Genomic DNA, 22,994 nt, shown 5'->3' on the forward strand with positions numbered 1-22,994 from the left:
GTCAAGAATGATCACAGAGTTGTTCTGAAGCCACTCCTTTGATATTTTAGCTGTGTGCTTAGGGTCATTGTCTTGTTGGAAGGTGAACCTTCGGCCAAGTCCGAGGTCCAGAGCACTCTAGAAGAGGGTTTTCATACAGAATATCTCTGTACTTGGCTGCATTCATGTTTCCTTCAATGACAACCAGTCGTCCTATCCCTTCAGCTGAAAAACACCCCCATAGCATGATGCTGCCACCACCGTGTTCCACTCTTGGGATTCAAACAAAAAAGTTCCTTGCAACAAACATCCAAAATCAGGTTATAGAGTAGATGTTAAAAACTTAACTTTACTGCAATTCCTTTAAAAAACATGCTGTTAAAATAGTGAGTGAGGGATTACGCGTTGCGAACAAAAAGTTTTAACTGTTTCATACCATTGGATAAATAATGTATACTGTAGTTTTCTTATTGACCCCTCTCCATTATTAACCAGGCTTAATGTCACCTTACAATAGCATGGTGACATTAACCCCTTATTAACCAATATGCCACCACAACAGGGCAATAGGAAGAGAGAGGCTAAGAGCCAGAATTGCTGCATCTTTCAGATGCGCTTTTTCTGGGGTGGCTGGGAGCAGATGTTTTTAGCCGGGGGGGGGGGGGCAATAACAATGGTCCCTTTCTAGGCTATCAATATCTGCCCTCAGTCACTGACTTTCCCTCACTGGTGAAGAAAATTGCGCGGGAGCCCACACAATTTTTTTCCCTGAATAAATTTGTTAATTTTTACACCTACACCTCCAAAATTTAACACACACATAGTACTAACATTGTTAGTCAGGGACATATATAAATCTAACTGATATGCAATGGTTTACTGTATGTAAACCATGTGTCATATCCTATCGGCTTCTGCAATGATATTACAGAAGCTGACAATTGAATTATCTACTATTCTGCTACCTAACTCACTATGAAATATAAATATCTATAATATAACGCTAGGAGCATCACTCTGTCTGAAGCCTTTATAGACTGCGCAAGCATGACTTGCCTGCACAGTCTGGACCCTACAGAGTGACGCAGCTCAGGAGATCGCGGTATGCGTAAGCACTGAAGGCATACCGCAATCTCCGATGGAGAAGCAGGGACGTGCCAGGAGGGGGTGAGTATGACGGGAAGGGTGAGTATGTGATATTCATCTGTCCCCGTTCCACCATCGGGCTCCGTCTTCCGCATCCTCTGGCTGTGTCATTCAGGTCAGAGAGCACAATGACATGGTTAGTGCATGCCCCCTACCTGAACAATACAGCAGAGACCCAGTAGACACAGTGGCACCTGGCAATGGAACAGGGACAGGTGAATATCGCAAGTGCCGGGGGCCTGAGCCAGCGGCGACTCTGGCATCTGACACCGCCGGTGTGCCCGCCTGCTCTGGCCTCCGGCACTCAGCGCCCAGTGACAAAAGGTGATTATGGAATTTTTTATTTTCTTTATCGCAGCAGCAGCATTCGGGGCATATTATGCAATGGAGCATATTATGGGGCCATTATTAACCTTTATGGAGCAGCATACGGAGCATATTATGCTATGGAGCAGCATACGGGGCATATTACCCTATAGTTATTATAGTTATTATTAAGGTTGAAGGAAGACATTAAGTCCATCTAGTTCAACCCATAGCCTACCCTAACATGTTGATCCAGAGGGAGGCAAAAAAAAACCCATGTGGCAAATAGTAAGCTCCACTTTGGGGAAAAAAATTCCTTCCCGACTCCACATACGGCAATCAGACTAGTTCCCTGGATAAACGCCCTATCAAGGAATCTAGTATATATACCCTGCAACATTATACTTTTCAAGAAAGGTATCCAATCCCCTCTTAAATTTAAGCAATGAATCACTCATTACAACATCATACGGCAGAGAGTTCCATAGTCTCACAGCTCTTACAGTAAAGAACCTGCGTCTGTTATTATGCCTAAACCTTCTTTCCTCCAGACGTAGAGGATGCACCCTTGTCGCTATCTCAGGTCTATGATTAAAAAGATCATCAGAAAGGTTTTTGTACTGTCCCCTCATATATTTATACATTAAAATAAGATCATCCCTTAGTCTTCGTTTTTCCAAACTAAATAGCCCCAAGTGTAATAACCTATCTTGGTATTGCAGACCCCACAGTCCTCTAATAACCTTGGTCGCTCTTCTCTGCACCCGCTCTAGTTCAGCTATGTCTTTCTTATACACCGGAGACCAGAACTGTGCACAGTATTGTAAGTGTGGTCGAACTAGTGACTTGTATAGAGGTAAAATTATGTTCTCCTCATGTGCATCTATGCATCCCATTATTTTATTTGCCTTTGTAGCAGCTGCCTGACACTGGCCACTGAACATGAGTTTGTCATCCACCCATACGCCCAGGTCTTTTTCATTAACGGTTTTGCCCAGAGTTTTAGAATTAAGCGCATAGTTATTACTTCTACCCAAGTGCATGACCTTATCCCCATTAAAGCTCATTTGCCATTTATCAGCCCAAGCTTCTAGTTTACATAAATCATCCTGTAATATAAAATTGTCCTCCTCTCCATTGATTACCCTGCAGAGTTTAGTGTCATCTGCAAATATTGAAATTCTGCTCTGAATGCCCCCTACAAGGTCATTAATAAATATGTTAAAAAGAAGAGGGCCCAATACTGACCCCTGTGGTACCCCACTGCTAACCGCGACCCAGTCCGAGTGTGCTCCATTAATAACCACCCTTTGTTTCCTATCCCTGAGCCAGCTCTTAACCCACTTACACATATTTTCACCTATCCCCATTATTCTCATTTTATGTATCAACCTTTTGTGTGGCACCGTATCAAAAGCTTTTGAAAAGTCCATATACACTAGATCCACTGGGTTCCCTTGGTCCAGTCCGGAACTTACCTCTTCATAGAAGCTGATCAGATTAGTCTGACATGAACGGTCCCTAGTAAGCCCATGTTGATATTGGGTCATGAAGTAATTCCTCTTCAGTTACTCCAGTATAGCATCCCTTAGAATGCCCTCCAGGATTTTACCCACAGTAGAGGTTAAGCTTACTGGCCTATAATTACCGAGTTCAATTTTTGCCCCCTTTTTGAATATTGGCACCACATTTGCTATACGCCCGTCCTGTGGTACAGACCCTGTTATTAAGGAGTCTTTAAAGATTAAAAATAATGGTCTATCAATGACTGTACTTAATTCCTGCAGTACTTGGGGGTGTATCCCATCCGGGCACGGAGATTTGTCAATTTTAGTGATTTTTAGACGCCGACGTACCTCCTGCTGGGTTAAGCAGGTGACATTTAATGGGGAATTTTTATCACTAGTCATTTTGTCTGCCATGGGATTTTCTTGCGTAAATACTGATGAAAAAAGTCATTTAGCATATTGGCTTTTTCCTCATCCTCATCCACCATTTCACCCAGACTATTTTTAAGGGGGCCAACACTATCCTTTTTTAGTTTCTTACTATTTACGTAGCTAAAGAATATTTTGGGATTATTTTTACTCTCTCTGGCAATGAGTCTCTCTGTCTCAATCTTTGCAGCCTTGATTTGCTTTTTACAGAATTTATTTAATTTTTTGGATTTATTTAACGCCTCATCACTACCTACTCCCTTTAATTCTCTAAATGCTTTCTTTTTGTCACTTATTGCACCCCTTACAGCTCTATTTAGCCATATTGGTTTCCTCCTATTTCTAGTATGTTTATTCCCATATGGTATATACCGTGCACAGGTCCCATCCAGGGTGCTAATTAATGTCTCCCATTTTCTTTGTGTATTTTTATGTCTCAGGATATCGTCTCAGTTAATTGCACGAAGATCCTGTCTCATCCGTTGGAAATTTGCCCTCCTGAAGTTTAGTGTCCTTGTAACCCCTCTACTACACATCTTATTAAAGGATACATGAAAACTTATTATTTTGTGATCACTATTCCCCAAGTGACCCCCAACCCTTATATTTGATATGCGGTCTGGCCTGTTGGTTAATATTAGGACTAGCAGTGCCCCCCTTCTTGTTGGGTCCTGAACCAGTTGTAAAAGGTAATTGTCTCTCATAGTTGTCAAAAACCGATTACCTTTGCTGGAACTGCAGGTTTCTGTTCCCCAATCTATTTCAGGGTAGTTGAATTCCCCCATAATAATGACTTCCCTTATTTGCTTTACGAGGATATTCTCCATTGCTTCCATTTTTTTTGGAGATTTATAACAAACCCCTATCAGTAATTTATTATTTTTCCCTCTCCCCTTATCTCCACCCACAGGGACTCTACATTTTCATTAGATTCACCTATATTATCACGCCGGATGGGTTTTAAGAACAACTTTACATATAGACACACCCCTCCCCCCGCCTATCCATTCGGACATTTCTGAACAGACTATAACCCTGCAAGTTAACAGCCCAGTCATGGCTCTCATCCAGCCACGTTTCAGATATCCCCACCATGTCATAATTACGCTCCAACAACATTAATTCTAATTCGGCCATTTTGTTGGCAAGGCTTCTGGCATTAGTATACATGCACTTGATGTTCCTCTCTGTACCTCTATTCTTTCTTAAATTATTAACTGTTCTAACCCCACCCCCCCATGCCACCGCCACCCCCATCTTCCTTATTTGTGCTTAGGTCTCTATCTGCACTATCTTCCCCTCCTATAAAATAAATACCCTCCCCCAATCCCTAGTTTAAACACTCCTCCAACCTTCTAGCCATTTTCTCCCCCAACACAACTGCACCCTCCCCATTGAGGTGCAGCCCGTCCCTAGCGTAGAATAATACCTATATAGAAAAGAAATACCACAGTAATAAAAAATCAAAAAGACTAAGAATACCAAATAGCAATATATTACCCCAAAGAAATATTCAAAGCCAAATCCAATAACATTTATTAATTTTTATTAAAAAATGTAACAAACCTTGGTTACACCAAAAATAATCCTTAATAAGGAATTTACTTACCGTATTTTCCGGCATATAAGACGACTTTTTAACCCCTAAAAATTGTCCCAAAAGTTGGGGGTCGACTCTCCTTCAGGCCCTGGGATCCATATTCATGTAAAAAATAAAGAATAAAAAAAACCGATATGGATATACTCACCCCTCCGGCGGACCCTGGCTCTCAGCGCTGCAAGCGTCTGCCTCAGTTCCTAAGAATGAAGTGAGTGATGGACCTTCGATGACATCGCGGTAATGCGACCGCTAACGTGACCGCGACGTCATCGAAGGTCCTTCACTCACTGCATTCTTAGGAACGGAGGCAGACGCTTGCAGCACTGAGATCCAGGGTCCGTCGGTGGGGTGAGTATATCCATATTTTTTATTTTTATTCTTTATTTTTTACATGAATATGGATCCCAGGGCCTGAAGGAGAGTCTCCTCTCCTCCAGACCCTGGGAACCACACGCCGTATAAGATGACTGGGCGTATAAGATGACCCCGGTCTTATACGGCGGGTATATCCCAAATTCCATATTTTATATGGAAAAGTTGGGGGTCATCTTATACGCCCAGTCGTCTTATACACCAGAAAATACGGTACATATAAAATAAAATTGATGTACAACAAGAATTTTTTAAAAATTATTTTATTTATTGTGCAAAGAATGCAGAAAAAGATGATAAATAAAACAGCATGTGGCAGGGGACGTGGAATGACAGACTGAGTGGTAAAAGGATCTATGTATAGAAACCTTTATATAAAGAGATGTGCAATGCTGGTAAGAGATAAAGATTATATCTAAATAAATGTATCCACAATATGAGCAAAAAAATTTTGTTAGAAAATATAAAATTATATATACAGTGGGGCAAAAAAGTATTTAGTCAGTCAGCAATAGTGCAAGTTCCACCACTTAAAAAGATGAGAGGCGTCTGTAATTTACATCATAGGTAGACCTCAACTATGGGAGACAAACTGAGAAAAAAAAATCCAGAAAATCACATTGTCTGTTTTTTTAACATTTTATTTGCATATTATGGTGGAAAATAAGTATTTGGTCAGAAACAAAATTTCATCTCAATACTTTGTAATATATCCTTTGTTGGCAATGACAGAGGTCAAACGTTTTCTGTAAGTCTTCACAAGGTTGCCACACACTGTTGTTGGTATGTTGGCCCATTCCTCCATGCCGATCTCCTCTAGAGCAGTGATGTTTTTGGCTTTTCGCTTGGCAACACGGACTTTCAACTCCCTCCAAAGGTTTTCTATAGGGTTGAGATCTGGAGACTGGCTAGGCCACTCCAGGACCTTGAAATGCTTCTTACGAAGCCACTCCTTCGTTGCCCTGGCGGTGTGCTTTGGATCATTGTCATGTTGAAAGACCCAGCCACGTTTCATCTTCAATGCCCTTGCTGATGGAAGGAGGTTTGCACTCAAAATCTCACGATACATGGCCCCATTCATTCTTTCATATACCCGGATCAGTCGTCCTGGCCCCTTTGCAGAGAAACAGCCCCAAAGCATGATGTTTCCACCACCATGCTTTACAGTAGGTATGGTGTTTGATGGATGCAACTCAGTATTCTTTTTCCTCCAAACACGACAAGTTGTGTTTCTACCAAACAGTTCCAGTTTGGTTTCATCAGACCATAGGACATTCTCCCAAAACTCCTCTGGATCATCCAAATGCTCTCTAGCAAACTTCAGACGGGCCCGGACATGTACTAGCTTAAGCAGTGGGACACGTCTGGCACTGCAGGATCTGAGTCCATGGTGGCGTAGTGTGTTACTTATGGTAGGCCTTGTTACATTGGTCCCAGCTCTCTGCAGTTCATTCACTAGGTCCCCCCGCGTGGTTCTGGGATTTTTGCTCACCGTTCTTGTGATCATTCTGACCCCACGGGGTGGGATTTTGCGTGGAGCCCCAGATCGAGGGAGATTATCAGTGGTCTTTGTATGTCTTCCATTTTCTAATTATTGCTCCCACTGTTGATTTCTTCACTCCAAGCTGGTTGGCTATTGCAGATTCAGTCTTCCCAGCCTGGTGCAGGGCTACAATTTTGTTTCTGGTGTCCTTTGACAGCTCTTTGGTCTTCACCATAGTGGAGTTTGGAGTCAGACTGTTTGAGGGTGTGCACAGGTGTCTTTTTATACTGATACCAAGTTTAAACAGGTGCCATTACTACAGGTAATGAGTGGAGGAAAGAGGAGACTCTTAAAGAAGAAGTTACAGGTCTGTGAGAGCCAGAAATCTTGATTGTTTGTTTCTGACCAAATACTTATTTTCCACCATAATATGCAAATAAAATGTTAAAAAAACAGACAATGTGATTTTCTGGATTTTTTTTTCTCAGTTTGTCTCCCATAGTTGAGGTCTACCTATGATGTAAATTACAGACGCCTCTCATCTTTTTAAGTGGTGGAACTTGCACTATTGCTGACTGACTAAATACTTTTTTGCACCACTGTATATCAAGTTATGCAGCAAAAATAGTGCCAAAAAATCAAGTGAAAAAATCCATCCAACAAATCATTCACATAATATGTATATATATCTCAGTGAATACCATAATAAATTAATGAAACAAATCTGGTGAAAAACTGTAAAAAATCCCATCAATTTGATAACATAATTAAACATATAGTGCATGTGCAAAAAAATATATTATTACCAATTGATAAGGCTGCATAACATATTATAATTAATCAAAAAGTGCACAATGCTGAAAAATAATTTAATATAAGAACACACAGCCAGGAAAAAATATACCTCTTTATATGTACTATTATCAGTGTAAAAAGGTATGTACCAACCAGTCTGAGACTCCAAAGCAAAAGGTGGCTACTTTGAAGAACCTAGAATATAAGACATAATTTCAGTTGTTTCACACTTTTTTTGTTAAGTATATAATTCCACATGTGTTAATTCATAGTTTTGATGCCTTCAGTGTGAATGTACAATTTTTATAGTCATGAAAATACAGAAAAATCTTTAAATGAGAAGGTGTGTCCAAACTTTTGGTCTGTACTGTATATATATATATATATATATATATATATATATATATATATATATATACTTATACTATGTGTGCAGATTTATTTTTTCTATTCTATTTTAACCTGTCAGTCTGATTTTACGAGGGGCGATCCAAAAGTAATGATACTAAACACAATGAATATAGTCAAACATTTTTTTTATTTTTTTACATAGTCTCCTGACAAGTCTATACATTTAGTCCATCTCTTTTCTAAACTTAGAATTCCCTTCGAAAAAAATTATTGATCTTGACCATCAAAAAAATCCCCAACAGCAGTTATCACGTCACTATTGTCATCAAATTTCTTGCCCCGGAGGTGTTCCTTGAGCCGAGGAAAGAGAAAGAAGTCACGGGGGGCTAGATCTGGCCAATAGGGGGGTGTTCCACCAGTTCAAAGCCCGCTTCTTGAATGGTAGCCATGGCAAATGCAGCTTTGTGAGCCGGCGCGTTATCTTGGTGAAACAGCACTCCAGCCCACAGTTTGCCGCACCTTTTCTCCTTGATAGCCTCCTGCAATCTTCTTATTTGTTCTGCGTAGTAGGAACCCATAATAGTGGCTCCCTTCTCCAAATAGTCCACCATAATAATTCCTTCAGCGTCCCAAAAAACGGACGCCATAACCTTCCCTGCTGAGCTTGACACTTTGAATTTCTTCTGCGTCAGTTCGTCGGCTCGTTTCCACGTCATCGATTGTTGTTTCGTTTCGGGATCAAAGTGGTGGATCCAGGTCTTGTCCATGGTCAAAAAACGTGACAAAAAATTTTCCTTGTCTGCTTGGAACTTTTCGAGATTTGCTATTAAAATGTCAACTCGTTTCTTCTTTTGCTCGTCGGTTAACATTTTTGGCACCCAACGCGCGGAGACCTTTCTCATATGCAATTATTTTGCAAGGATTCTTTGAATACTGCCATATGAGATCCCTGTGACCTCAGCTACATACCTGATAGTCACTCTTCGATCTGCCAATACAACTTCTTCAACTTTTTTCACGTTTTCTTCATTGAGGGACGTGGATGAGCGTCCTTCACGATGTTCAACTTCCGTCGATGTTCTTCCCAGCTTAAATTCCTTGGCCCAGCATGCAACTGTGGAATATGGAGGAGAAGAGTCCCCCAAAGTTTCCACCAAGTCGCTGTGTATGTCTTTGGTAGTCATTTTTTTCAAGCAGAGGCATTTGATGACAGCTCTGAGCTCGTTTTTTTCCATTTTGATGTTCACTCCTCAGCAGTTCATATTCAAATGAATGTAGCTCCCGGGAATCGTGGTCTATTTAAGTGATTTTTTTTTTCCTGGACTAGTGGGTACCTAAGAGAGAAGAAAACATTTTATTTTAATTTCTGTGTGCAATAGAAATAACCGATTATCATTACTTTTGGATCGCCCCTCGTATATTACAACTACCTGAATTGCCAGCTTTTCGAAAAGGACACCGGTGCGTATTTCTCGCAAGTCACACTGATGGTCCGTGTGGTGTGCGAGTTTTTCTCGCACCCATAGACTTTCATTGGTGAGTCTGGGCTGATATACGGTGCAAATCGCAGCCATATAATATGGCTGAGAAAAAAACAGATGACGGGAGCTGCCCCATAGATTAACATTGGTCCGAGTGGAATGCGATTTTTTATGACATAGCACTCGTCCATATTATACAGTAGTGTGACTCCGGCCTAAGACTCTTATCGGATGGGAAGATGTGCTGTAAGGAGATTTTTTCAGATTCATAAATATCTCTTAATGAAAAATCTTCTGCATTAAATGAGATAATAGATCCAATTACAGAGAAGATCCATATGTATCTGTATGCTAATTGACCATGTAGGGGTAGTCCCAATACCATCACTTTTACATTCCCGACATTCAATATAATCTGTGAATCAATAATCAAGTTATTGAGAAGTAGATATAAGTAAGGTAAGTTCTAATACCTTCAAGTCACAAAGTCTTCAATTGTATATCTATCGTCAGGCTACTGACAATGTGAAAATGATCATTTGTACATACCCATAAGCGTATCAGTAATGGAAAAGACTAAACCCAAAGCAGAACAGTCTTGTACATTGCTCCTGCCAGACTCTAGGCAGATAAACACAGCATATTCATAATATAATTAACACAAAGTTAATATAAGTAAAGCAGACCAATAATCAACTTATCTTAAGCAGAGTACCCAGTTCCGACGCGTTTCCCCCCTTTAGGGGCAGTAAGGGGTTCATGGGCAAAAACTAAAAGAGAAGACCGAAAGGTTAACTGAGTGCCAATTGACATTAAAATTGTTTGGTTCTTGTTTGTTGGTTTTTGTACCAACTTTTTACATAGGCTGATGAAGAATATTGAATTTAGAACAATTTCAAATAGGCAGCACATCTCCTGTTTACATAGGCAAAATGGTGCCAAGAACAATGATTTTTGTTCCAACATGAACGATCCAATCATCCAGCAAATGAGTATCATTCTGTTGATTGCTGACAAACTCTTGCTTGCAGTGTCGTTGTGTGAATGTATGGATCAATGAGAGTGACAGAAAAAAACACATTGGTAATCAGACTGCCCTGCAACTGCCAGGAGGGAGAGAACAATTGCTTTGCTGTGAGAACAAAGGACTGGGTATTGTATTTGCCAACCCTGCCTGCACTCTCGTGTGTTTTACCAAATTGTCGGTGCTGCGCAAAAGTGCCATTCTACTGTACTCTAAGCACAACACGTCAAGACAGCCCTAAAAGAAACTGAAAGCGATATTGTGCCTACTTATGGAAAACTTGGAAGTCTTCCTCATATAATAATGTCCCCCCCATCCTGACTCCTTTCTTTAATAAGGGTCTCCAACCTGACCCCCATTCTAGAATAATGTCCCTCGATCAATCTTCCAGCACTGAAGTAGATTGTGCAAAAACTGTGTGGTCGTCTCCAGAAGCCCCATTAGCAGGTCCAAATCATTTGTGCTAAAACTGTGTTCTAATAGCAAATTAGAAGGCAAGATTTCCATGAAAAAATAATTAGGCCTACTATAGTGGAGCAGCCATGAGACCCAATTAGCTACTTCAAATCATTTGTGATAAAACTGTGTGTCAGTGGCAAATCAAAAAGGTCAGATTTTCACTTAAAAATTGTTAGGCCTAATATAGTAGTGCAGCCACTAGGCACAATCACCTACACCAAATCACTTGTGCTGAAACTGTATTTCAGTGGCAAATCAGAAGGCCAGATTTCCACGTAAAAATCATAAGGCCTACTGTAGTGGTGTAGCCAGGCGGCCCAATTAGCTACTCCATATCTTTTGTGCTAAAACTGTGTATAACAGATGTAAATCCGAAGGCCAGATTACCACTTAAAAATCATTAGGAATAATATAGTGATGCAGTCTCGAGGGAGAATTAGCTACTCCAAATCGTTTGTGCTAACACTGTGTTTCAGTGGCAAATCAGAAAGACAGATTTTCACTTAAAAATCTTTAGGCCTAATATAATGGTGCAACCATTAGGCGCAATAAGCTACTACAAATTATTTGTGCTAAAACAGCGGTTCAGTGGCAAATCAGAAGGCCAGATTTCCACTTAAAAATCGTTAGGCCTAATATAGTGTTGCAGCCTCGAGGGCCAATTACCTACTCCAAATCGTTTGTAGTAGAGCTGTGTTTCAGTGGCAAATCAGAAGGCCTGCTTTCCCTTGAAAAATTGTTAGGTCTAGTATAGTGTTGCAGTCTGGAGTGCCAGTTAGTTACTCTTAATCATTTGTGCTAAAACAGTGTTTCAGTGGCAAAACAGAAGGTCAGATTTCCACTTAAAAATTGCCTTATATAATAGTGCAGCCACTGGGCACAATTCTCTACTCCAAATCATTTGTGTTGAAACTGTGCTTTAGTGGCAAATCAGAGGGCCAGATTTCCACTTAAAAATCGTTAGGCCTAATATAGTGGTGCAACCTCGAGGGCCAATTACCTACTCCAAATCGTTTGTGCTAAAACTGTGTTTTAGTGGTAAATCAGAAGGACAGATTTCCACTTAAAAATCAATAGGCCTAATATAGTGCTGCATCCACTAGGTGCAATTTTGATGTTTGCTCCTCGGAGTCGGACCCAGACAGCGTGAGTGGGGGTGTTGTATAAATATATCTCTGCCTTTGGTCATTATATATTATAGATTTGCCTGGAGCACACAAGCACAGCAGCAAACAATGTTTGCTCCCAGGACCCAGATAGACTGAGTGGGTTTTATAAATATATCTTTGCCTCTGGTCTGGACAATATAGTATAGATTTGCTTCCAGATAGAGTGAGTGGGGGTGTATAAGGCTATGTTTCCACGTTCAGGAAACACTGCGGAGAGGACACAGCTCCGCCCAAAGTGCTGCCTCCTTTTGTACGCGCGGTGATTCCGCATGTGTTCATTAAACCATGCGGAATCACCGCATCCTTTTCATAGAACTGTGTTATTTATCTTGTGGAGACAGAGCGTTTCCGCAAGATAAATAGGCATGCCGCAGTCTAGAAAGACGCTCCGCATATCTGGTTACGCAGGTCTGCCCCCTGCGTGTTTGGGACTTGCGAACATGTGCGACACTTGTGGTTTTGCACTTGTGGTGAGACAAAAAAACACTGCTAGCAGCGTTTTTATTCCATTGCTGCATGTTCCGCATTTGTGGGATCGCGGCAAAACCACAAGTGCTGCACATGTCTGCAAGTCCCATACGGAATGATTGAGGCCGAACGCAGTGTTGCCGTAAGTGATCTGTTACGTGGCAGATGCGGAAAAACTGCTACATCTGCCACGAATGGCAAGAATCACTGATGTGAAAGTAGCCTAAGTCACTGCCGACAGTGTCTGCATTAGTCATACTCACCAATGGGGGAGGCAGCACTAAAAGTGCCTAGGGCAACATAAACTCTAAATACGGCCCTGTGGTGCAGCCGCTAGGTGCAATTAGCTACTACAAATCGTTTGTGCTAAAACTGTGTTTCAGTGGCAAATGGTAAATCAGAAGGTCAGATTTCCATGTAAAACTAATTAGGCCTTCTATAGTGGAGCATGAGATCCAATTATCTACTCCAAATCGCTTGTGCTAAAACTGTATTTCAGTGGCAAATCAGAAGGCCAAATTTCTACTTGAAAATCGTTAGGCCTAAAATAGTGTTGCGACCTCGAGGGACAATTACCTACTCCAAATTGTTTGTGTTAAAACTGTGTTTCAGTGCCAAATCAGAAGGCCTGATTTGCACGCAAAAATCATTAGGCCTACTATTGTGGTATAGCCATGAGACCCAATTAGCTACTCCATATCTTTTGTGATAAAACTGTGTATCAGTGGCAAATCAGAAAGTCAGATTTCCACTTAAAAATCATTTGACCTAATATAGTGTTTCAGCTTGGAGTGCCAGTTAGCTACTCCTGATCGTTTGTGCTAAAACTTTGTTTTAGTGGCAAATCAGAAAGCCAGAATTCCACTTAAAAATAGTTAGGTCTAATATAGTGGTTCAGCCACTAGGCGCAATTAGCTAATACAAATCGTTTGTGATAAAACTGTTTCATTGGCAAATAAGAAGGCCAGATTTCCACGTAAAAATCATTAGGCCTACTATAGTGATGCAGCCACTAGGCACAATTATCTACTCCAAATCGCTTGTGCTAAAACTATGTTTCAGTGGCAAATCAGAAGGTCAGATTTCCACGTAAAAATCATTAGGCCTACTATAGTGGTGCAGCCATGAGGCCCAGTTAGCCACTCCAAAATGTTTGTGCTAAAACTGTGTTTCAGTGGCAAATCACAAGGCTATGTTTCTACTTGACAAGTCATCAAGCATAACAATGTTGTTCAGGCAAACTATCTAATTAAATAAATAGTGATTGCTCATTTAGTAACAGGTGACTGACAGCTGTACAACAGGTGCAAGAGGTGACGGCTACTTATAAGATGAGTGGGAAAAAGCAAGGTCTTGGTGGAAGGGGGAGTAGGCTTGGTGTTCGACGTGTACATGGGTTAGTGTCATGCCCTCAGCCGTGGGCCCAGTCTCTCATGGACAGGGAGACCGCAGCTCCTCACAGGGCGCTGTATACCTCACTCACCCTGTATGTGGCTCCAGACATTCTGCCGCTCCGTTCTCTGTTAGGAACCCGCATCCCCTTGGCAGGTCTCCTGGAAATGCTCTTAGGAGGCACGCCCTGCTTCCTTTACATACTTAAAGCAGAATGGCACCAGTTCTCTATTAGGGCTGTCTGTGCTGTGATGCTCTGTGCATAAAAGGCATCCTCCCTTTGAAGGAGGTGCCTGGGCAACGTGTTCATTCTGTAGGATCGTTGCCTCCTGCTCAGGCCACACTCTGCTGTGCTCTGCGATTTGAAGACTGTTGCTTTGCATTATACTAGTACCACTGTCTCCTCAGAATCCTCTGCTGGCAGTTCCCTATCTTGGATCCTTCTGGACACTCCGGTTTCCACTCCAGGCTGACCAAGCTTCTCCTCATGGAACCGTCCAGATACCACTACCAGCTGGATCATCTTTTCCGGGATTACATGGAGGTTCTGGGATTCTCTCCACCGACAGAGCCAGTATTCCACAGTCTCTTCTACACAGTCTATACGGTTTGTCCCTCAGGTCTGCGATTTGTGGCATTGAGGCCTCCTGGTGTTGCAACAGGGTATACAGGATAAGGGTATACCTTGCCCAGTGCTCCACTATGTGGAACAGTTTTGTGATCCAGAGGGTTCTACCCTCAAGCACCTTTTCCCTTTTGTTAAGCTTTCGTTAATAAATATCTTTGGCTTTTTTGAAGCTTATTCTCCTGTCTCGTGAGTATTGGGTATACAGCTGCCACTGCACTATCTGTGGTCTAGTGAGTCGACTATACATCTTCATGCCCTGTGGGTGTAACAGGTAGGTGTTACTGTGCATGAAAGCTCAACTGAACAAACACCATCTCATCCTATCCAAAGACCACTGACAACATCTGTTACTGGCCGGCCTACCCGACTCCCTTTCTATGGCAGCCGCACAATGGTACAACTTGTAGATGAGGCTCAGAAACTGCATTTGCTACAGTGGATGGCAAGCGCTGCATCCCACACAGACATGAAGTGATGCAACCATGACAAGCACTGCATCATCAGACCCAACAATGTCTGTGGCCAGCAGCGGTTGCGAGAGTGCAATTCTCTGGGTCGTTATGGGTTGCTTAACCTGGGCATTTTTTGAGACTGCAAAGGATGACCCAACACATGTTATCTGTCAAATTTGCAAAAAAAACCCCAGTAGAGGCAAAAATTGCAATAATTTGACAATTACATGGCTTTTCGGTCTCTTTCGTCCCGCTACATTTAGCCCAACTTGGGTCTCTCCCTAAGGTGGCTAGCATATATGTAACAATTACATGCATGAACCGGTACATGCGCCATCACCGTGCCTTAGTGTCGGAATCTCACTGCATGAAAATGCGGACTAGTAGGCCTCACCAGCCACTGGCCATCCCATTAATCCCATCTGCTGCTTCTTTCCCCTCCGTCAGCATTCCAAGTGTTTACACACAGGTCTCTGGCCGCAGAAACTACAATTGCTTACCCACCACAGTCAATGTTAGTGAGAGCTAGTCAGCTGTTAAAGAAGTAGACATGACTGTTGCTTTTATGTCACCTATCACAACACATCTTTCTCAATCCACCATAACATCTCTGCCTGCACCTAACTCACAGTCCAGCAGTTTGTCCTATTCTCCGTACTCTGCCCTCTCTCAGCACAGCAGCCAGCTCTCGGTTCTGCTGTTGTGGTAAGGTAAAAGAATGTTTCCTCCTACACATGGCAAATCTAAGAGCTTGAACTCGATGATCTCCAGATGGTTTCTGCAGTCGCAGTCCCCCAGTACCAGTTGCCCAGTTGCTATTATTTCTCAAAGAAGCTGTGCCTGGCAACACCAGCATGTCACACGTTCCATCAAAAAATGTATGTCTGCCAGAGTGCATTTCACCACAGACACCTGGACAAGCAAACATGGGCAGGGGCATTATATCTAGCTCACTGGGCACTAGGTACCTTTGGTGGCTGTGGGGTCAGGTGGTCAAGGGGCTGCTCCACATGTCTTTGCATCCTCAAGGCTTGTGGGACAAACCTTTGTATCTAACACTAACAGTTCCTCCACTGCTTTTGCCCCCTCCATCTCCTTTAGGGCCTCCACCTGTGCTCTCAACCTCTCCCTTAATCAGACACGAGTTCCAACAGTGAAGACAGAATCTCCCCCACCTCTGTACTATGCAGCCATGGGTCAATGCAATCAGTCATTTTTTTAAATTAATTTGCCTTGGAGCTCGCAGTTACAGCTCAAGATTTGTGGACAGGATTCCAGGCCGAGTTAGAGCAATGGCTGTCTCCACTAAACCTGGAGCTAGGGAAGGCCATGTGCGATAACAGTGCAAAGCTGGCTCACGTCCTCAACCTGGTGGTACAGCAATTTCTCCACCACTATCCTGGTCTGGATCAAATTTCTCGACCGTCATCGCACAGGCGGGTGCCATGGGAGGGTGGCTTACAGTGATCAAGGGGGGCTCATGGTATCAAACAAACTGTTAGTGAAAGTGCAGGAGCCAAGGAATAAATTGAGATGGACGATATGTGGATGTGTAGCTGTCAGTAGATGAAGAGGATAATGATACGCTCTGTCTTCCTTGGTTGGCGGGAGAGGAGAGAGGAAGCAACCTTGAGTGCGACCCCACCTCCAACACAGCATGACTTGGACCTCATGGAAGTGCCCAACACACGAGCACCTTCTTGCTGCACTATTTTTAACATGATACCCTTATTCTAAGGGATAGAAGTAGTGCTAACTACTGGGTTGCCCCTCTGTTAGATCCACGCTACAAAAGTAAACAAAACCAGGGATTCAAGCTTCAGGAGGCTAATTTGCATATTCCAGGTGCCTTCTGGGAGAAGCGAAGTCTCCCTAAGCTAGAAGATCGTTGGGTACAGCCGGGACCAGCTGCTTCGAAAGCATCACCAAACCAGGGATTCAAGCTTCAGGAGGCTAATTTGCATATTCCAGGTGCCTTCTGGGAGAAGCGAAGTCTCCCTAAGCTAGAAGATCGTTGGGTACAGCCGGGACCAGCTGCTTCGAAAGCATCACCAAACCAGGGATTCAAGCTTCAGGAGGCTAATTTGCATATTCCAGGTGCCTTCTGGGAGAAGCGAAGTCTCCCTAAGCTAGAAGATCGTTGGGTACAGCCGGGACCAGCTGCTTCGAAAGCATCACCAAACCAGGGATTCAAGCTTCAGGAGGCTAATTTGCATATTCCAGGTGCCTTCTGGGAGAAGCGAAGTCTCCCTAAGCTAGAAGATCGTTGGGTACAGCCGGGACCAGCTGCTTCGAAAGCATCACCAAACCAGGGATTCAAGCTTCAGGAGGCTAATTTGCATATTCCAGGTGCCTTCTGGGAGAAGCGAAGTCTCCCTAAGCTAGAAGATCGTTGGGTACAGCCGGGACCAGCTGCTTCGAAAGCATCACCAAACCAGGGATTCAAGCTTCAGGAGGCTAATTTGCATATTCCAGGTGCCTTCTGGGAGAAGCGAAGTCTCCCTAAGCTAGAAGATCGTTGGGTACAGCCGGGACCAGCTGCTTCGAAAGCATCACCAAACCAGGGATTCAAGCTTCAGGAGGCTAATTTGCATATTCCAGGTGCCTTCTGGGAGAAGCGAAGTCTCCCTAAGCTAGAAGATCGTTGGGTACAGCCGGGACCAGCTGCTTCGAAAGCATCACCAAACCAGGGATTCAAGCTTCAGGAGGCTAATTTGCATATTCCAGGTGACTTCTGGGAGAAGCGAAGTCTCCCTAAGCTAGAAGATCGTTGGGTACAGCCGGGACCAGCTGCTTCGAAAGCATCACCAAACCAGGGATTCAAGCTTCAGGAGGCTAATTTGCATATTCCAGGTGCCTTCTGGGAGAAGCGAAGTCTCCCTAAGCTAGAAGATCGTTGGGTACAGCCGGGACCAGCTGCTTCGAAAGCACGGCGCGCGAATTTTTGCCTGTAGGACATTATTGCAAGAGAGCTTGGCTGAGTAGATTACACAAGAAGGAAAACACACAGCAAGTCAGCAGGATCTAGGAGCAACATGGCAGATGTGACAACCTACATGGTGAACTGCAGCATGTGCTACATGTTCACAGATCGACCAGAAGAAGAATCCAATTTCACCTGTCAGAAGTGTAGACTAGTGGCCCTTTTAGAAGAAAAGGTGCGGGGTCTGGATGAAAGAATAGCAACTTTGAAACTCATCAAAGAGAATGAAGACTTTCTAGACAGAACAGAAGCATCTCTACTGGTCACAGAAGGTGCAAAAAGTGTCAGAGAACCTCCAAAAGCAGATGAGTGGAAGCATGTGACCAAAAGAAGCAAGAAGACCATGGAGAAATCACCAACCACACAACTGAAGAACCGATATCAAATCTTTGTAGAGGATGAAGATGGCACACCTAAGAATGAAGCAATACCAGCAAGCAAAAAAGAAAAGGGCACACAGCAACAAGTGACAGCAAAAAGTACAGCCAAAAAGCAACGAAGAGTGGTGGTGGTGGGAGACTCACTACTGAGAGGCACCGAAGCAGCCATCTGCAGACCGGACATAACTGCAAGAGAAGTATGCTGCCTTCCAGGTGCGATGATCAAGGCTGTGACCGATAGGATACCAAAGCTCTTCAGCTCCAAGGACGTCCACCCATTTCTTCTGATACATGTTGGCACCAATGACACGGCAAGGAAGGACCTACCGACAATCTGCAAGGACTTTGAAGAGTTGGGGAAGAAAGTAAAGGAACTGGATGCACAGGTAGTTTTTTCTTCTATCCTTCCAGTAGACGGGCATGGCACCAGGAGATGGAACAGGATCCTTGATGCAAACAACTGGCTAAGACGATGGTGCAGACAACAAGGATTTGGATTCCTGGACCACGGTGTGAATTACTGGTATGATGGACTCCTCGCCAGAGACGGACTACACCTCAACAAACCTGGGAAACACACATTCGCCAGAAGACTCGCTACACTCATCAGGAGGGCGTTAAACTAGAAGAAGAGGGGACGGGAAGAAAAACATTAGACTCGAACAAAGACGACCCAGGAAAACATACTCAGAAGGGAGGTAAGAACATTTCTAAAACAATCCACAGTGAGGAGATTGGAACAAAACAAAATCCTCTAAACTGCATGCTCGCAAACGCCAGAAGCCTGACAAACAAGATGGAAGAACTAGAAGCAGAAATATCTACAGGTAACTTTGACATAGTGGGAATAACCGAGACATGGTTAGATGAAAGCTATGACTGGGCAGTTAACTTACAGGGTTACAGTCTGTTTAGAAAGGATCGTAAAAATCGGAGAGGAGGAGGGGTTTGTCTCTATGTAAAGTCTTGTCTAAAGTCCACTTTAAGGGAGGATATTAGCGAAGGGAATGAGGATGTCGAGTCCATATGGGTTGAAATTCATGGAGGGAAAAATGGTAACAAAATTCTCATTGGGGTCTGTTACAAACCCCCAAATATAACAGAAAGCATGGAAAGTCTACTTCTAAAGCAGATAGATGAAGCTGCAACCCATAATGAGGTCCTGGTTATGGGGGACTTTAACTACCCGGATATTAACTGGGAAACAGAAACCTGTGAAACCCATAAAGGCAACAGGTTTCTGCTAATAACCAAGAAAAATTATCTTTCACAATTGGTGCAGAATCCAACCAGAGGAGCAGCACTTTTAGACCTAATACTATCTAATAGACCTGACAGAATAACAAATCTGCAGGTGGTTGGGCATTTAGGAAATAGCGACCACAATATTGTGCAGTTTCACCTGTCTTTCACTAGGGGGACTTGTCAGGGAGTCACAAAAACATTGAACTTTAGGAAGGCAAAGTTTGAACAGCTTAGAGATGCCCTTAATCTGGTAGACTGGGACAATATCCTCAGAAATGAGAATACAGATAATAAATGGGAAATGTTTAAGAACATCCTAAATAGGCAGTGTAAGCGGTTTATACCTTGTGGGAATAAAAGGACTAGAAATAGGAAAAACCCAATGTGGCTAAACAAAGAAGTAAGACAGGCAATTAACAGTAAAAAGAAAGCATTTGCACTACTAAAGCAGGATGGCACCATTGAAGCTCTAAAAAACTATAGGGAGAAAAATACTTTATCTAAAAAACTAATTAAAGCTGCCAAAAAGGAAACAGAGAAGCACATTGCTAAGGAGAGTAAAACTAATCCCAAACTGTTCTTCAACTATATCAATAGTAAAAGAATAAAAACTGAAAATGTAGGCCCCTTAAAAAATAGTGAGGAAAGAATGGTTGTAGATGACGAGGAAAAAGCTAACATATTAAACACCTTCTTCTCCACGGTATTCACGGTGGAAAATGAAATGCTAGGTGAAATCCCAAGAAACAATGAAAACCCTATATTAAGGGTCACCAATCTAACCCAAGAAGAGGTGCGAAACCGGCTAAATAAGATTAAAATAGATAAATCTCCGGGTCCGGATGGCATACACCCACGAGTACTAAGAGAACTAAGTAATGTAATAGATAAACCATTATTTCTTATTTTTAGTGACTCTATAGCGACAGGGTCTGTTCCGCAGGACTGGCGCATAGCAAATGTGGTGCCAATATTCAAAAAGGGCTCTAAAAGTGAACCTGGAAATTATAGGCCAGTAAGTCTAACCTCTATTGTTGGTAAAATATTTGAAGGGTTTCTGAGGGATGTTATTCTGGATTATCTCAATGAGAATAACTGTTTAACTCCATATCAGCATGGGTTTATGAGAAATCGCTCCTGTCAAACCAATCTAATCAGTTTTTATGAAGAGGTAAGCTATAGACTGGACCACGGTGAGTCATTGGACGTGGTATATCTCGATTTTTCCAAAGCGTTTGATTCCGTGCCGCACAAGAGGTTGGTACACAAAATGAGAATGCTTGGTCTGGGGGAAAATGTGTGTAAATGGGTTAGTAACTGGCTTAGTGATAGAAAGCAGAGGGTGGTTATAAATGGTATAGTCTCTAACTGGGTCGCTGTGACCAGTGGGGTACCGCAGGGGTCAGTATTGGGACCTGTTCTCTTCAACATATTCATTAATGATCTGGTAGAAGGTTTACACAGTAAAATATCGATATTTGCAGATGATACAAAACTATGTAAAGCAGTTAATACAAGAGAAGATAGTATTCTGCTACAGATGGATCTGGATAAGTTGGAAACTTGGGCTGAAAGGTGGCAGATGAGGTTTAACAATGATAAATGTAAGGTTATACACATGGGAAGAGGGAATCAATATCACCATTACACACTGAACGGGAAACCACTGGGTAAATCTGACAGGGAGAAGGACTTGGGGATCCTAGTTAATGATAAACTTACCTGGAGCAGCCAGTGCCAGGCAGCAGCTGCCAAGGCAAACAGGATCATGGGGTGCATTAAAAGAGGTCTGGATACACATGATGAGAGCATTATACTGCCTCTGTACAAATCCCTAGTTAGACCGCACATGGAGTACTGTGTCCAGTTTTGGGCACCGGTGCTCAGGAAGGATATAATGGAACTAGAGAGAGTACAAAGGAGGGCAACAAAATTAATAAAGGGGATGGGAGAACTACAATACCCAGATAGATTAGCGAAATTAGGATTATTTAGTCTAGAAAAAAGACGACTGAGGGGCGATCTAATAACCATGTATAAGTATATAAGGGGACAATACAAATATCTCGCTGAGGATCTGTTTATACCAAGGAAGGTGACGGGCACAAGGGGGCATTCTTTGCGTCTGGAGGAGAGAAGGTTTTTCCACCAACATAGAAGAGGATTCTTTACTGTTAGGGCAGTGAGAATCTGGAATTGCTTGCCTGAGGAGGTGGTGATGGCGAACTCAGTCGAGGGGTTCAAGAGAGGCCTGGATGTCTTCCTGGAGCAGAACAATATTGTATCATACAATTATTAGGTTCTGTAGAAGGACGTAGATCTGGGTATTTATTATGATGGAATATAGGCTGAACTGGATGGACAAATGTCTTTTTTCGGCCTTACTAACTATGTTACTATGTTACTATGTATGTACGGCTGTCCCCTCAAAGTGTAGACCACCACTTTCATTAAAATGAACAAGTCCTTGATCTCCGATGACTTCTGCACACCAGTCGCACATTGGGCAGACTAGGCCATGGTGTCATTTTTAGTGTCATGTATTGATCCTGCGTTATTGCATCTGTGACACTTTTATTGTGTCTTCTGTGCCTGCTGTTGCTTCTGTTGCTGATGTTACAAACAATTTTTTGAAAATGCGGAGATTCCAAGTTGGGTCTCCATCAGGTGAGATGCCTGTGGTGGAAGATGTCTCAGAGACCTACTAAAAAATGTCTACTCTGTGGAAATTGATGCCACTTTAGTGCTGTGTAACAATTAGTAATAATAATAATAATAATAATCTTTATTTATATAGCGCCATTATATTCCACAGCACTTTACAGTTTAAGGCTGCCATCACACTAGCAGTATTTGGTCAGTATTTTACATCAGTATTTGTAAGTCAAAACCAGGAGTGGGTGATAAATACAGAAGTGGGGAATATGTTTCTATTATACTGTTCCTCTAATTGTTCCACTCCTGGTTTTGGCTTACAAATACTGATGTAAAATACTGACCAAATACTGATAGTGTGACGGCAGCCTAACACTTTCAAACGCAAGTCATAAGTAACAACGTTAATAATACAATAATTAAAGCACAATAAGTCGACCTTACTCGTGAGAGCTTACAATCTTTACGGGGGTGGGGGAGATGCAAAGTACAGGAGCTTATTTACAATTATGTATTTCCAATGATTGTCCAGCCATCTTCAGGGGGTGGGGGATAGATGGGGATAGTGAATTGGGCTACACACTCACCCTTACACGTAAAATGACTTTTATTAGGGAATATGATAGGCCACTCTGAACAAATATGTTTTGAGGGCGCGCCTAAAACTATGCAAATTGTGAATGGTCCTA

This window comes from Ranitomeya imitator, chromosome 4 (assembly GCF_032444005.1).
Source record: "Ranitomeya imitator isolate aRanImi1 chromosome 4, aRanImi1.pri, whole genome shotgun sequence".
Classification (NCBI taxonomy): Eukaryota; Metazoa; Chordata; class Amphibia; order Anura; family Dendrobatidae; genus Ranitomeya; species Ranitomeya imitator.